General features: G+C 40.7%; 1 protein-coding gene across 4 annotated transcripts in view; it reads right to left on the reverse strand.

The window, feature by feature from the left end:
• FAM110B (family with sequence similarity 110 member B) overlaps positions 1–17,370 on the reverse strand; it is a 78,511-nt gene that overhangs the window by 48,473 nt on the left and 12,668 nt on the right. For 2 of the 4 annotated variants that reach the window (XM_063643295.1, XM_063643293.1), the window contains exon 3: positions 15,885–16,001. The exons of the other annotated variants lie outside the window; for them this stretch is intronic. The gene's annotated coding sequence lies outside the window, so the exon portion shown is untranslated. The remainder of the gene's footprint in view (positions 1–15,884; positions 16,002–17,370) is intronic. 4 annotated transcript variants of the gene reach the window in all.

Raw genomic sequence — 17,370 nt, forward strand, 5'->3', positions numbered from 1 at the left:
TTTCCAAAAGATTTCCCTAGAATCTAGGTTACAAGAGAAAAGAAAGGGACAGGGAGAGGGATTAGACGAGGAAAGGTTTGGCCAGACAGTACTGAAAAACGGCTTGGGAGGAGGCAGAAAGAGTGGGCAAATTCACAGAATATATGGGAACCCTAAAACAAACGCGTGGTATTTCTGGATGCTGAGCCAGCAGTTGGTGAGGAGAGACTGAAGAGAGTGACAGAAATCAGTAAAAATCTTTAAAATGAAATCAAGCACATAAAACACAGAGCCTTCATAAAGCTCTTTAGGTAGAATACAATAGGCTACATAGTAGAAAATGTACATTAAGAAATACTGTAATAAAATACCTAAAAAAGAAATAGGTGAGATCTACTCTAAAAGGAATGACAACACAGTTTGATATACATACAGTATTCATATGTGTATATCTATTTAAAAATCTTAACATTGATATGAAATAACAATAAATATCTGCAAATTAATGTGCTATACGAGAGTACTAAATCTGCCCAGATGGGACAGGAGAGATCAGAACTGAGGTATGCATTAAGCAAGACCCCAACAGATTGAATAGATAAGCTTACTTTTCTCAGTTTCAAAAATTTATTTATATACTGAAATTACTTATAGGCTGAAGTTAAACGTGTTTAATTTTTAAACTATAATAAATACAGTTTAATACAGTTTAAATAATTAAATGCAGGTTGAGTATCACTTATCTGAAACGTGTGGGACCAGAAGTGTTTCGGATTTTGACTTTTTTTTTTTAAATTTTGGAATAGTTTCATTATACTTAAATGAGCATTGCCTTTGAGCGGCATTTGGGTGCTCAACAAGTTTCAGATTTTGAAGCATTTCGGATTTTGGATTTTCAGATTGGGGATGCTCAGCCTGCATTCATTTTTCTTAAAACTACATTTAAATATTTCAGTACATCACAGTTTATTATAAAATAACCTTGAGTATTTCTGTACATCCCTTGAGGTATTACACCAGTTTTCAACTAAGAAATCAGCAGGAATAGAAACACTGCACACAAAACCTACTATCAACAGGGAAGAGGGAACAAGAATGTATCCTGTCTGCACAGGGACAGTCGGCATGAAAAATATAGCAAGTCCAAGGGCTGGCAAGATGGCTGAATAGGAACAGCTCTGGTCTGCAGCTCCCAGCAAGATCAATGCAGAAGGTGGGTGATTTCTGCATTTCCAACTGAGGTACTCAGCTCATCTCATTGGGACTGGTTAGACAGTGGGTGCAGACCACGGAGGGCGAGCAGAAGCCAGGTGGGGCGTCGCCTCATCCAGGAAGTGCAAGGGACAAGGGAACTCCCTCCCCTAGCCAAGGGAAGCCGTGAGGGGCTATGCATTCCAGCCGAGATACTACACTTTTCCCACAGTCTTCACAACCTGCAGAACAGGAGATTCCTTCTGGTGCCTATGCCACCAGGGCCCTGGTTTCCTGCAAAAAACTGGGCAGCCATTTGGGCAGACATCGAGCTAGCTGCAGGGGTTTCTTTTCATATACCAGTGGTGCCTGGAACGCCAGCAAGACAGAACCGTTCACTCCCCCCGGAAATGGGGCTGAAGCCAGGGAGCCAAGTGGTCTACCTCAATGGATCCCACCCCCAAGGAACCCAGCAAGCTAAGATCCACTGGCTTGAAATTCTCACTGCCAGCACAGCAGTCTGAAGTCCACCCGGGACACTCGAGCTTGGTTGGGAGAGGGGCATCTGCCATTACTGAGGCTTGAGTAGGCAGTTTTCCCCTCACAGCATAAACAAAGCCGCCAGGAAGTTCGAACTGGGCAGAGCCCACTGCAGCTAGAGAAAGCCACTGTAGCCAGACTGCATCGCTAGATTCCTCCTCTCTGGGCAGGGCATCTCTGAAAGAAAGGCAGCAGCCCCAGTCAGGGGCTTATAGATAAAACTCCCATCTCCCTGGGACAGAACACCTGGGGGAAGGGGTGGCTGTGGGCGCAGCTTCAGCAGACTTAAACATTCCTGTCTGCTGGCTCTGAATAGAGCAGAGGATCTCCCCGCACAGAGCTTGAGCTCTGCTAAGGGACAGACTGCCCCCTCAAGTGGGTCCCTGACCCCCGTGCCTCCTGACTGGGAGACAGTCAGGACCTCATACAGGAGAGCTCCAGCTGACATCTGGCGGATGCCCCTCTGGGACAAAGCTTCCAGAGGAAGGAACAGGCAGCAATCTTTGCTGTTCTGCAGCCTCTGCTGGTGATACCCAGGCAAACAGTGTCTGGAGTGGACCTCCAGCAGACCTGTAGCAGAGGGGCCTGACTGCTAGAAGGAAGACTAACAAACAGAAAAAGGAAAATTAACAAACAGAAAAGAACAGTATCAACATCAACAAAAAGGACGTCCAAACCAAAACCCCATCCAAAGGTCACCAACATCAAAGACCAAAGGTAGATAAATCCATGAAGATGGGGAGAAACCAGAAGAAAAAGGCTGAAAATTCCAAAAACCAGAATGCCTCTTCTCCTCCAAAGGATCACAACTTCTTGCCAGCAAGGAAACAAAACTGGACGGAGGATGAGTTTGATGAATTGACAGAAGTAGTCTTCAGAAGGTAGGTAATAACAAACTCCTCCAAGCTAAAGGAGCATGTTCTAACCCAATGCAAGGAAGCTAAGAACCTTGAAAAAAGGTTAGACGAATTGACAACTAAAATAACCAGTTTAGAGAAGAATATAAATGACCCGATGGAGCTGAAAAACACAGCATGACAACTTAGTGAAGCATACACAAGTATCAATAGCCAAATCAATCAAACAGAATAAAGGCTATCAGAGACTGATGTTTAACTTAATGAAATAAAGCGTGAAGACAAGATTAGAGAAAAAAGAATGAAAAGGAACGAACAAAGCCTCCAACAAATATGGGACTATGTGAAAAGACCAAATCTATGTCTGATTGGTGTACCTGAAAGTGATGGGGAAAATGGAACCAAGTTGGAAAACACTCTTAGGGATATTATGCAGGAAAACTTCCCCAACCCAGCAAGGCAGGCCAACATTCAAATTCAGGAAATACAGAGAACACCACAAAGATACTCCTCGAGAAGAGCAACCTCAAGACACATAATCGTCAGATTCACCAAGGTTGAAATGAAGGAAAACATGATAAGGGCAGCCAGAGAGAAAGGTCAGGTTACCCACAAAGGGAAGCCCATCAGATTAACAGCAGATCTCTCTGCAGAAACCCTACAAGCCAGAAGAGACTGGGGGCCAATATTCAACATTCTAAGAAAAAAGAATTTTCAACCCAGAATTTCATATCCAACCAAACTAAACTTCATAAGCAAAGGAGAAATAAAATCCTTTACAGACAAGCAAATGCTGAGAGATTCTGTCACCACCAGGCTTGCCTTACAAGAGCTCCTGAAGGAAGCACTAAACATGGAAAGGAACAACCAGTACCAGCAACTGCAAAAACATACCAAATTGTAAGGACCATCAATAATAGGAAGAAACTGCATAAACTAACAGGCAAAATAACCAGCTAGCATCATAATGACGGATCAAATTCACACATAACAATATTAACCTTAAATGTAAACGGGCTAAATGCCCCAATTAAAAGACACAGACTGGCAAATTGGATAAAGTGTCAAGACCCGGCTGGGCGCGGTGGCTCACACCTATAATCCCAACACTTTGGGAGGTGGAGGCAGGTGGATCACGAGGTCAGGAGTTCGAGACCAGCCTGGCCAACACATGGTGAAACCCTGTCTCTACTAAAAATACAAAAATTAGCCAGGTGTAGTGGTGGGTGCCTGTATTCCCAGCTACTCAGGAGACTGAGGCGGGAGAATTGCTTGAAATCGGAAGGTGGAGGTTGCAATGAGAAGACATTGCGCCACTGCACTCTAGCCTGCGTGAAAGAGCAAAACTCTGTCTCAAAATAAGAGTCAAGACCATTGGTATGCTGTACTCAGGAGACCCATGTCATGTTCAAAGACACACATAGGCTCAAAATAAAGGGATGGGAGAAATATTTACCAAGCAAATAGAAAGCAAATAAAAGCAGGGGTTGCAATCTTAGTCTCTGATAAAACAGTTTAAGTCAACAAAGATCAAAAGAGACAAAGAAGGCCACTACATAATGGTAAAGGGATCAATGCAACAAGAATAACTATCCTAAATATATATGCACCCAATACAGGAGCACCCAGATTCATAAAGCAAGTCCTTAGAGACCTACAAAGAGACTTAGACTCCCACACAATAACAGTGGGAGACTTTAACATCCCATTGTCAATATGAGACAGATCAATGAGACAGAAAATTAACAAGGATATTCAGGACTTGAACTCAGCTCTGGACCAAGTGGACCTAATAGACAGCTACAGAACTCTCCACCCCAAATCAACAGAATATATCCTTCTCAGCACCACATCACACTTACTGTAAAACTGACCACATAATTGGAAGTAAAACACTCCTCAGCAAATGCAAAAGAATGGAAATCATATCAGTCTCTCAGACCACAATGAAATCAAATTAGAACTTAGGATTAAGAAACTCACTCAAAACCACACAACTACATGGAAACTGAACAACCTGCTCCTGAATGACTACTAGAAAAATAACGAAGTCAAGGCAGAAATAAAGATGTTCTTTGAAACCAATGAGAAAAAAGACACAATGTGCCAGAATCTCTGGGACACAGCTAAAGCAGTGTTTAGAGGGAAATTTATAGCACTAAATGCCCACAAGAGAAAGCAGGAAAGATCTAAAATCGACACCCTAACATCACAATTAAAAGAACTAGAGAAGCATGAGCAAACAAATTCGAAAGCTAGCAGAAGACAAAAACTAAGATCAGACAGAACTGAAGGAGATGGAGACATGAAAAACTCTTCCAAAAAAACAGGAGCTGGTTTTTGAAAAGATCAACAAAATAGACCACTAGCCAGACTAATAAAGGAGAGAAGAATCAAATAGATGCAATAAAAAATGATAAAGAGGATATCACTACTGATCCCACAAAAATACAAACCACCATCAGAGAATACTATAAATACCTCTATGCAAATAAACAAGAAAATCTAAAAGAAATGGATAAATTTCTGGACACATACACCCCCCCAAGTCTATACCATGAAGAAGTCGAATCCCTGGACAGAAACATTAACAAGTTCTGAAATTGAGGCAGTAATTAATAGCCTACCAACCAAAAAAAGTCCAAGACCAGATGGATTCATAGCCGAATTCTACCAGAGCTACAAAGAGGAGCTGGTACCATTCCTTGTGAAACTATTCCAAACAATAGAAAAAGAGGGAATCCTCCCTAACTCATTTTATGAGGCCAGCATCATCCTCATACCAAAACCTGGAAGAGACACAACCAAAAAAGGAAATTTCAGGCCAATATCCCTGATGAACATCCATGTGAAAAGCCTCAATAAAATACTGGCAAACCGAATCTAGCAGCACATCAAAAAGCTTATCCATCACGATCAGGTAGGCTTCATCCCTGGTTCAGCATACGCAAATCAACAAACATAATCCAACACCTAAATAGAACCAATGACAAAAACCACATGATTATCTTGATAGATGCAGAAAAGGCCTTTGACAAAATTCAACACCCCTTCAAACTCCTAGTTTCTCAATAAACTAGGTATTGGTGGAACGTATCTCAAAATAATAAGAGCTATTTATGACAAACCCACAGTCAATATCATACTGAATGGGCAAAAACTGGAAGCATTCCCTTTGAAAACCAGCATAAGATAAGGATGCCCTCTCTCACCACTCTTATTCAACATAGTGTTGGAAGTTCTGGCCAGGGCAATCAAGCAAGAGAAAGAAATAAAGTGTATTCAAATAGGAAGAGAGGAAGTCAAATTGTCTCTGTTTGCAGATGACATGACTGTATATTTAGAAAACACCATTGTCTCAGCCCAAAATCTCCTTAAGCTGATAAGCCACTTCAGCAAAGTCTCAGAATACAAAATCAATGTGTAAAAATCATAAGCATCCCTATACACCAATAATAGACAAACAGAGAGCCAAATCATGAGTGAACTCCCATTCACAATCACTATAAAGAGAATAAAATACCTAGGAATACAACTTACAAGGGCTGTGAAGGACCTCTTGAAGGAGAACTACGAACCATTGCTCAAGGAAATAAGAGAGGGCACAAACAAATGTAAAAACATTCCATGCTCATGGACAGGAACAATCAATATCATGAAAATGGTCATACGGCCCAAAGTAACTTATAGATTCAATGTTATCCCCATCAAGCTACCAATGACTTTCTTCATAGAATTAGAAAAAACTACTGTAAATTTCATATGAACCAAAAAAGAGCCCGCATAGCCGAGACAATTCTAAACAAAAAGAACAAAGCTGGAGGCATCATGCTAGCTGACTTCAAACTATACTACAAGGCTACAGTAACCAAAACAGCATGGTACTGGCACGAAAACAGATATACAGACCAACGGAACAGAACACAGGCCTCAGAAATAACACTACACATCTACAACCATCTGATTTTTGACAAACCTGACAAAAATAAGCAATGGAGAAAGGATTACCTATTTAATAAATGGTGTTGGGAAAACTGGCTAGCCATATGCAGAAAACTGAAACTGGACTCCTTCCTTACACCTTATAAAAAATTAACTCAAAATGGATTAAAGACTTAAATGTAAGACCTAACACCATAAAAACCCTAGAAGAAAACCTAGGCAACACCATTCAGGACATAGGCATGGGCAAAGACTTCATGACTAAAACACCAAAAGCAACAGCAACGAAAGCCAAAATTGACGAATGGGATCTAATTAAACTAAAGAGCTTCTGCATAGCAAAAGAAACTATCATCAGAGTAAACAGGCAACCTACAGAATGGGAGAAAACTTTTGCAATCTATCCATCTGACAAAGGGCTAATATCCAGAATCGACAAAGAACTTAAACAAATTTACAAAAAAAACCCATAAACGACCCCATCAAAAAGTGGGCAAAGGATATGAACAGACAATTCTCAAAAGAAGACATTTATGCAGCCAAAAAACATATGAAGGAAAGTTCATCATCCCTCATTATTAGAGAAATGCAAATCAAAACCATAATGAGATACCATCCCATGCCAGTTAGAATGGCGATCATTTAAAAATCAGGAAACAACAGATGCTGGAGAGGATGTGGAGAAATAGGAATGTTTTTACACCGTTGGTGGGAGTGTAAATTAGTTCAACCATTGTGGAAGACAGTGTGGCGATTCCTCAAGGATCTGACCCAGCCATCCCATTACTGGGTATATACCCAAAAGATTATAAATCATTCTACTATAAAGACACATGCACATATTATGTATGTTGCAACACTTCACAATAGCAAAGACTTGGAACCAACCCAAATACCCATCAATGACAGACTGGATAAAGAAAATGTGGCACATATACACCACTGAATACTATGTAGCCATAAAAAAGGATGAGTTCATGTCCTTTGCAGGGACATGGATGAAGCTAGAAACCATCAATCTCAGTGAACAAACACAAAAACAGAAAATCAAACACCGCATGTTCTCGCTCGTAAGTGGGAGCTGAACAATGAGAACACATGGACACAGGGAGGGGAACATCACACATCTGTCGCGCGGTAGGAGGTTAGGGGAGGAATAGCATTAGGAGAAATACCTAATGTAGATGACAGGTTGATGGGTGCAGCAAACCACCGTGGCACATGTATACCTATGTAACAAACCCGCACAGTCTGCACATATATCCCAGAACTTAGAGTAAAATTAAAAAAATAAAGAAAAAAGAAAAATATAGCATGTCTCCACGAGGATATTGAGATTTAAAAGACAAAAATAATACATAAACAGCAAAGTATGAATAAATAAAATTATTTTCCTCCAGATGAGTGTAATACCAAGCCTGAAAGTAAAATATGAAAAAGGAAGGCTCAATTAACAGCAACAGAATGTGAGTCTTTTAGCAGTTGGTTACTCTGCTTACATGAAGTAATAATATTAAAAGTAATCCTTTCCAGATGCGAAGAGTCTGTTTGTAACTTAATATGAGCGCTTTTTTCAATAAGTATAACTTTTAAAAAGCTAGATATTAACCTTAGACTTCTTTTCATTTCTTTAAAACTGGTATGGAGTTAACGTTCCTGGAACTAGCCAGAGGGCTGGGAAAGTAGTAAGCTGTCTCCGTGGTAACAGGCTGCTCTGCCATGCAGGGATCATTTCACATGTTCCTTGTAACCCAGAGACCACATGCAGGGGAGAAGCAAGATCCCCATTTTGGATTTTCAGGGTCACCATTAAAAATGAGTTTCAGTAGGATCGTATTTTTATGAGAATGCTGAATGGGGGGCATCTGTCATGAATATGTAAAAATTACCTACGCTTATTTTTTTTTTTCTCCTCTTTAGTCTGCCAGTGACCATCAGGCATGGGCTCTGATGGAAGCCTGGTGGTGATAAGGTCATCCACAGATCTCATTATGCTGTGAGCTACAGCTGACGTGATTATAAAATTCTGAGGTGGAATCCTGAGAGACAGGAGGGCTGAGCCAAAATCCTTCATGGGGCTGTGCTGCAAGGAGTGCCTGCCGTCCAGCAGGGCCTTGGCGAGCACGAGCAGGACACCTGAGCTGTGATAAATGTCCTGGTGATGACCAGAATCTGCCTGTGCTTGGGGAAGGGAGAGGCTACCCCGAGGAGCTGAAAACAAAGACAGGGAAGCTAGATAACCTGACACTGGGCACTCTCACATCCTGGAATGAGGGAGTCTTCACTGAGCCTATTTCTTTAAGGGAAATGTTTTCATTCTGCTTTGCTTCAAACATACTCCCAGCTGAAGACAGGAGCATGAAAATGCCCTCATCTTGTCTTACCGTGTTCACCTTTTGGAGAGGCATTAACATTTGGCCCACTACAGAGACTGTTTGGACAACTAAAGAGCATGCTTTAGTAGAAGGGCCCTTGGTTAGGGGAGCAAAGGCATGGCTACACCTGCCATGCACTGCCTCATCTGGACCAAGGAGCTGTAAGGATTCAGTGAGAAATCCAAGTAAATGCTTAAAAGGGGGTGAAGTGCATAGCAAGCATCTCATATCTGTTAACTGCTATATTTATTACTGTTAATGTTACTAGTATTGCTCATATTAAAAATTATAATTTACTTGTGGGTACCTTAAGTTTATGGTTTTTGCTTTCCACAAAAAACACACAATAGAATCTGAGCTCAAAGGCCTTATGGGGAAAATCTCAAGTCAATCTTTATCAATAATGAGATGAAACCACTGAGATGCTCAAAGGAATTATCTGAAGGGTGTACAGATACCTTAGCCTTTATTCTGAGTATACTACAGTGGACCCTTGAATAATGCCAGGGGTTAAAGACCCTGACCCTCCACCCCATGCAGTTGAAAATCTGAGTATAACTTTTGACTGCCCTAAAACTTTAACTACAAATAGCCTCCTGTTGACTGGAAGTCTTGCTGATAATAAACAATTAACACAAATTTTGTATGTTAGATGTATGATACACTCTACTCTTACAATAAAGTAAGCTAGAGACAAGAAAATGTTATTAAGAAAATCCCAGGCTGGGCGTGGTGGCTCATGCCTGTAATCCCAGCACTTTGGGAGGCTGAGCCAGGCAAACTGCCTGAGTTTAGGAGTTTGAGACCAGCCTGGGCAACACAGTGAAACTCTGTCACTACTAGAAATACAAAAAGTTGGCCAGGAGTGGCGGCGTGCGTCTGTAGTCTCAGCTACTTGGGAGGCTCCGGCAGGAGAACTGCTTGAATCTGGGAGGAGGAGGTTGCAGTGAGCTGAGATCATGCCACCATACTCCAGCCTGGGTAACAGAGCGAGACTTTGTCTCCGCCCACCCCCGCAAAAAAAAGAAAATATATTTACTATTCATTAAGTGAAGTGGATCATCATAAAGGTCTTCATTTTCGTCGTCTTACTCTGAGTAGGCTGAGGAAGAGGAGGAGGAGGAAGAGGAAGAGGAAGAGAGGTTGGTCTTGTTGTCTCAGGGGTGGCAGAGGCAGACGAAAATATAAGTGGACCTGAGCAGTTCAAACCTGTGTTATTCAAGGGCCAACTGTAGTTAATAGAAAGTCTGCTACTGAATCCTGCTAATGTATGAGAAGGACAGAAATCATACTGCATATGTAGAAAGGATACAATTTTCTAGAAAATGCCAAATGACAAAAATATGTTTTCAAAGTAAGCAATAGTTTTGATGCCATTTTACTTCCATGAAATGCTTTCTTCTAAAACATGATTTCCTGATCAAAAATAAATAAGAGCTATGTGAGCTTTTATAATAACTAACTCAGAAGTAAAACCTGTCATCAGTGCCTCTGTACAATAGCTTTTTCTCAAAATGTCTGTATCCTATCATTATGAATTTGGAGTGTTTACAGTGTTCCCCCAATGGATGTCTTTCCAAATTGCCATAATTATTTTGATGCTAATTTTGATCTTAATCCATTTATCACACCAAATCAAATAATCCCAAAGTAAAATGATGTCTGCTAATAGAGAAAAAGTGACAAGGGAGGGAAAAAGCCCTTGGGTGTAGAAGGTAATGCCTGTGAGATCAGATTCTATTACATCTTCTTGTGGAAAGCAAACCCAAAAAACTAAGGCACCCACAAGTGAATTAAACCACAAAACTAGATTAGAGTGGATCTCAGACACCATTTGTTTTAAGCACTATAGCAGAGGGAAAGCAGCAGTGAAATAGAAGCATCAAACATCTACATAAAGATCCCCAATTCAAATGACAAGGTTGATAGAGAGTGCTAATTTTCACAGAACTGCAGAAATTACAGCTTAGCCACAGATGACCTTCAAGTGAAGAAATACTTTATGATCCATCTACACTAAAGTTCACCAATTCATGTGGCTGATGCAAAAATGTGCCTCTGATGGGCAGCATTAAGACCACAGAGTTGATGTGAAATAAAACCATTCATCTGTGAAGGTTTTTACTTTAGCTTCTCCTGCCCTTTGTTGGACCATTTGATTGTTATCTTAAAACGTCAAAGCTTTATTGCAGAGTTTTTACCACTGCTAAAGGAATATTCATGGCACTAGTCTCTTATCCTGTCAAAGGCAGTATTTATATACATGAGAATATAAAACTGTTGTAACAAGGAAAAATGTCACAGATTTACAAGGGATCAAGTTTACAAGGCAGCAAGTTGGTGTGCATGTTGCACCCCATGAGCCCTCTGATCAAAAAGCTAGTGTTAAAAGCAGAGAAGTCTGTCCTTGATAGTTTTTGGACAAAATATCACTTGGTCTTGGAATGCAGTTAGAACTCCTCCACCCTCTTTTCACTCTAAGGACACTGCTGAACCCAAGATGAAGGTGCAACTCTCAAGTGCAGCTCCGTTTCCTTGTAACTTCTACACAAATTCTAGTGTGTGCCATCAATTGAAATCATAAACCTTTCTAAAGTTTGGGGAATGAGAGAAATATAATTTGGTTTGTTAAATAAGTATTCATATTCATAGCATCCCATAAAAAGAAGCATATACAATCCCTCTACTCAAATCTCTTCCAAGAATGAAGATAACACAGACAATGTATTACAGAGAAAGAAACACATTTCGTTGAATTCAGAATTTTGTCTTGAAGTGTTATTTTACTGCGGGAGTTTTAAACTAGATATATTACTGGAAGCGTCATTTGGAACTGGGAATTCATCAAGTCAGTAAAATAATGAAGACATTTATGGAGAGACTTGGGTAAGAGGGAAGACTCACTGAATATATATATGAATGAAGCAAAATAAAGTTCAATGGAGAAACTAAAATTGTGATTGTCCTTTAAAATTAATTGTGGAATATTTATAATCCTAGCATACTACAACAGGTGTAGAATAAATACATTTTGATAGTCTGTGCATTACTTAAAACAAGTATCAAAATAAGTTTTTTTCTTTTAATTTCATTTTAGCAACATTTACTGGGCCCCTCTTATAAGCCAGTCAAGTGGGAACCAGGTATCAGGTATTGAGTTGAGGTCCTAGAGAGTTTTACTTCTGGGGAAGCCTCCTGGATTCACCCAACAGATAACATTTTTGAAAGTTACAAATTAATTTTGTAAGTCCGATCTACTTTCCCATTGATAATTTACTCATGTTTATATTAATTCAATTGATTTTTAAACTGGGCACTGGCCCCTAAAGGTTAAAGTTTAGAATGTAATAAAAACTTTGAGGACCAGTAATCTTCAAAGTATTTTCTTACTACAGAAGCTTTCTTTGAAGACAATGTGGCACATTGGTATGCAAAATAGATAAATGCAGAGTGGTTTTGGCTAAAGGCGAGCCCCAAATCTCAATCCTCATCAGCTTTGAAACCACTAATACTCCAGGGAACAGGGTTTGAAAATCACTGCTGGAGTTCAATTCATTCATTCTGCCGATGAACCAATGAGGAGATGGCCCCAGAAAGAGGTCAAGTTTTGGAGTTGTGATGGCGAACGAGGCAGAGGATCTTGTATCCTGGCTTTTCTAGTTATGATCCAGGTAGCTTTGAGAGGTCCCTTTTCTCTGATGCTTCTGTTGCCTCATCTATGAAGCTGATATAACAGTTTACTCCACCCCTTAAGGCCGCTGAAGTGAAAGTGCTTGTAAAATGTACAAGCCTATTCAAAAAGCAAATTGCTACAGCTGCTGCTCTAACAGAAGCCTTAAATCAGAGAACTGCAAGCAAGCCCAGTGATCTAAATCATAGATAGGTGACCTCTCCAGGGTTCTAGATAAGGTAGAAGGTGACGCATAGCGCTGGTTTCTTTGGCACTACTATATGATAAACACCCCTGAGGAGGAATTCTTGGTTGGCATCTGCAGCAAGTTCTTTTGTTCAGAGAAACTTTCAGAAAATCTAATGTGCTGAAAAAACATGGCTTCTAAATAGTAGGAAAATATTTACCTCCGAAGTCTGTGAAGCACCTGGAACCTAAGGCACACTGGACACTTGGCAAGATTGTTTAGAGGGACAGATCTGCAACCGGACGGTGTATGGTGTGAGCTCAAATCTAGCCCCATGATCACATGCTATGTGTCCCATCAACTACCTGTTGTGAGAATGAAGGGAGATGATGCACTAAAGGGCTGAAGTGCCCGGTGAATGCCAAGCAAAATACCGGCTCCACTGTCTTCAACTTGTGCAATATCACATAAGTCAGTCATGACAGTACGGAGCTATTAGCCCATTAACATTCCTTTGTCTTTACTGGGGGAAATATACCTCTATTGAAATGGACCTTTAAAGCATTACCATCCATCACTGACAAGTGAGGGGACTGGGAACTTTGCAAAGGTGGCAGTTTGTAAAGTATTTTACACATGAGAGCAATATTGCACAAATTTACAACAGAAGTAGCACTCTCTGTGGAATGTCCTAAGAAGTGCACAGTGGTCCTACTTATGCGTAACGCTAAGTGCCAATAAAGAGGTGACTTCTCAATATGTTCTTATGTATAAGACATAAGAACACTTCAGGTAGCACTTCAAAGCGAGGTTTCAATCGTCTGAAAAACAAGATACTGACTGGATGAAAAGGTCTAATAATCATAAAATGGTTTTAAACATAGTGGAATTTAAAATTAATAAGATACTGTAAACATGTATAACATGAAGTATTAATAAAATATAATAAGAAATTCAAAAATGTTGCAGATTTGGCATAAAATGTCTTCAAGTGATCTCTTAATTTTCTGTTTCTTAATGGTAGATTTAAAGTCATATATTCATATAATTCTTCTTTATTATACTTACCATCTTAATCTAATGCTTAGTGGCCAAAGACTGCTAAAAATAAGAGAGAGATGCTCACAAAGGCTCCAAATGAGGCAATTTACTTTGGCTTAACACTCTTGGAGACTACCTTAGAAGAGCTGCAGATTTGGTTATGAACATGACCACTGTACACAGGTGATGAACACAGCGTTAATTTCATTTTAGCAACATTTAATGGGCCCCTCCTACAAGCCAGTCAAGTGAGAACCAGGTATCAGGTATTGAGTTGAGGTCCTAAGGAGTTTCACTTCTGGGGAAGTTGGCTTCACCAAACAGAAAACATTTTGGAAAGTTACAAATCAATTTTGTAAGTTAAATCATACTTTCCCATTGATAATTTACTCAGGTTTATATTAATTCCATTGATTTTTTAATTGAGCACTGGCCCCTAAAGGCTAGAGCTCCGTGTGCAAATGGCCAGTGCCCAAGAACTGCAGTGGGGAATAAACCACCCCGCAAAAAGCACAATGCAGCATACTTCATAACAGGGACATCTGTGGAGGGTTCAAAGTAGAGAAAATAGATATCTGGTGGAGAAGAAAGTGAACACAATCTTAAAATGCTTCATAAATCAATGTGCCAGAGGTATTCCAGCATTCCTTATACTCTAAAAATGAATGTGAAACTTCTTTAGGCCCAAGTTCAGTACAAACATCTCTCTGGCTCATAGGCTAATGGTCAAAATCTTAAATTAATCTAGAAGTGTATCAACTTTTTGTTTGTTTTCTTGAGACAGAGTCTCGTTCTGTCGCCCAGGCTGGAGTGCAGTGGTGCAATCTCGGCTCACTGCAACTTCCATCTTCCGGGTTCAAGCAATTCTCCTGCCTCAGCCTCCCGAGTGGCTGGGATTACAGGCACCCGCCACCACATCTGGCTAATTTTTGTATTTTTAGTAGAGATGGGGTTTCACCATAATGGCCAGGCTAGTCCTGAACTCCTGACCTCAAGTAATCTGCCTGCCCTGGACTCCTGAAGGGTTGGGATTATAGGTGTGGGCCACCATGCCTGGCTAAATGTGTATCAGCTTTACAAGACTTTTCAGTCGATTAAAGGAAGGGGGCATGATCCCCACAAAAAGTAATTTCTTCCCTTTACCAATACAGCATGAAATGTTGAATCACAAATACAACTAGGAGAGTAAATGAAAACGAAGCCTGCTTTTTCTCCTGTTTTTGATGCCAATTGCCAGGTTCAGAGAGTGATGCGTCAATCCCTACTCTGACTGCCCTAGCATCCTGTGCCTCGGTGTAGCCGCTCTAACACCCCCTGTAAAACAGTGTCCAGAGGGAAAGTCCTGGGAGGTGCAGGGTGCAAGCTATGCAGGGTGCAATCTACTCCTTGTACTATGCTTAGAAATCAGTGCCACTCGGTGGGGACATTTACCATCATTTTCTTGGTAATGATTCATAAAATCCCTGCTGGCACCTGACAGCAGCCTCTAGGGATATAATCCCCATGAATAGGTAAAGAGTGAAGCTTCACAACCCATTCTATCTGGGGATGGAGAGTTTAAGGCACACATGGTGGTAAGTTTTCCAGTGAAAAATCATGTTTAAAAAACGGAGATTTTGCCAGGCACAGTGGCTCACGCCTGTAATCCCAGCACTTTGAGAGGCTGAGGTGGGAGGATCACAAGGTCAAGAGATCGAGACGATCCTGGCCAACATGGTGAAACGCTGTCTCTGCTAAAAATACAAAAATTAGCTGGGCATGGTGGCAAGTGCCTATAGTCCCAGATACTTGGCAGGCTGAGGCAGGAGAATTGCTTGAACTGGGGAGGCGGAGGTTGCAGTGAGCCGAGATCACGCCGCTGCACTTAGGCCTGGCAACAGAGCGAGACTCCGTCTCAAAAAAAAAAAAAAAAAAAAGAAAAAAAAGGAAAATGGAGATTCAAGTCCACTGCTGGAAGGAAGGAAAACACAGAATCTTATAGAATCACATAAATTAGAAATGAAATTAAAATCAAACACTACTTATAGGCCAACTGTCACTAGAATGATGCTTGAAAATATTATAGTTCATCTTCTCTTTAGCGAGGTGCACACCATCCATACCTTCTGCTGACTCCTTTTTTCCTCCACTATATATGATTCAGATGGCAGTCAGCAAGGTCTTGGTCATGAGCACAATTCAGGAGCCCGCTGACTTCAGGAAAGACGGCCTTGTAACTTCTGCGGATACACAGGACAGACTACTAACATGGAGAGCTAGTCTGAACCAAAGATTCAAATACACACAGTTCCGTGGTGGATTCTCGCATATGCCATTGATCCGGACCACCCGGGAGTTAGCCGTATTCTTCTACGTACCCAGAGCTTCGGTTCTGCCTAAAATTCATCATTTTCTTGGATCTCCTCACATTTTCTTCACTTCCAACTCCAGCACTACTAGTTACTGTTCTTCTTAGGATGATTTTTCAAATATAGAGTTTTTATCCCTTTACAAGAATGTCAGCATCTCAAGGTGGGAAAGGTTCTCAATCCCCATTTCACCCCCGGGCAAATTAGACACTGGATACGTAATTTTTAATGGAGCAGCAAATGACGAGAGAATTAACATGGGGAACATGAAGCCCGGGGGAGGTGTGGATGGTGGGAGTGGCCTGCATTCTGTATTCTTCATTGGCCCTGGAGTGTGGGCTTTTAAGGTGCCACTTCCCCGAAATAGCGGAATTAACACAAGTAGTGAACGTGGAGACAATCACAAATAAATGAATCTCTGAATATTGAATCTGTGAGTCCATAGGGAACAATCAATTTGAGCAAAATTTAAAAAATGAATAAATAAACCATGTAATCTGAATTCTAGAAACAAAACCCTATTTTAAATACAGTTGAAGAGACTAGATTCAAGCAGCCTTTGAATAAAGCTAATTATGCCTTGATTATTCCTTACTTTGACTAGTTTAAAGTTTCACCCAAGTTCTTACAATTCTGCACAATAATGTTCAACTACAACTAAACATAAACAACCCAATTTTTTCTGTTTCTTCTCCCCTCTTTTGTTTCTGACTTCATTTTTGCCTTTCTTTCTCCAGCAATAGACTGTGTCTCCTCCTCTTTCAGTGAAATAACACTTCCAGCCCTGCTAAGCCCTGTGCTGTTGTGTCTTATATCTGAAGATGTTGCTGTCAGAGCTTGTGAGAGGCAGTGACCAAAAAGATAGATGAGCAATGTACAGTGACTTTCCTTCATATGCACAAAAAACTTCAGTCTATTAAATTCCACAAACATCTCCTTTAATTTTTTTTTTTTTTTTTTTTTTTTAAGAATCAGGGTCTTACTCTGTGTCACTCAGGCTGGAGCACAGTGGCATGATCATAGCTCACTGAAGCCACAAACTCCTAGGCTCAAGTGATCCTTTCGCCTCAGCCTCCTAAGTAGCTGGGACCACAGGTGTGTGCAACCACGCTCATTTAAAAACAAAACAAAACAAAACGGGAGGGGGTCTCACACCTACCAATGAGGAGATGTGTTGCCCACGCTGATCTCGACCTCCTGGGCTCAAATGATCCTCCCACCTCAGCCTCCCAAAGCACTG

Source organism: Symphalangus syndactylus, chromosome 7 (assembly GCF_028878055.3).
Source record: "Symphalangus syndactylus isolate Jambi chromosome 7, NHGRI_mSymSyn1-v2.1_pri, whole genome shotgun sequence".
NCBI classification, from domain to species: domain Eukaryota; kingdom Metazoa; phylum Chordata; class Mammalia; order Primates; family Hylobatidae; genus Symphalangus; species Symphalangus syndactylus.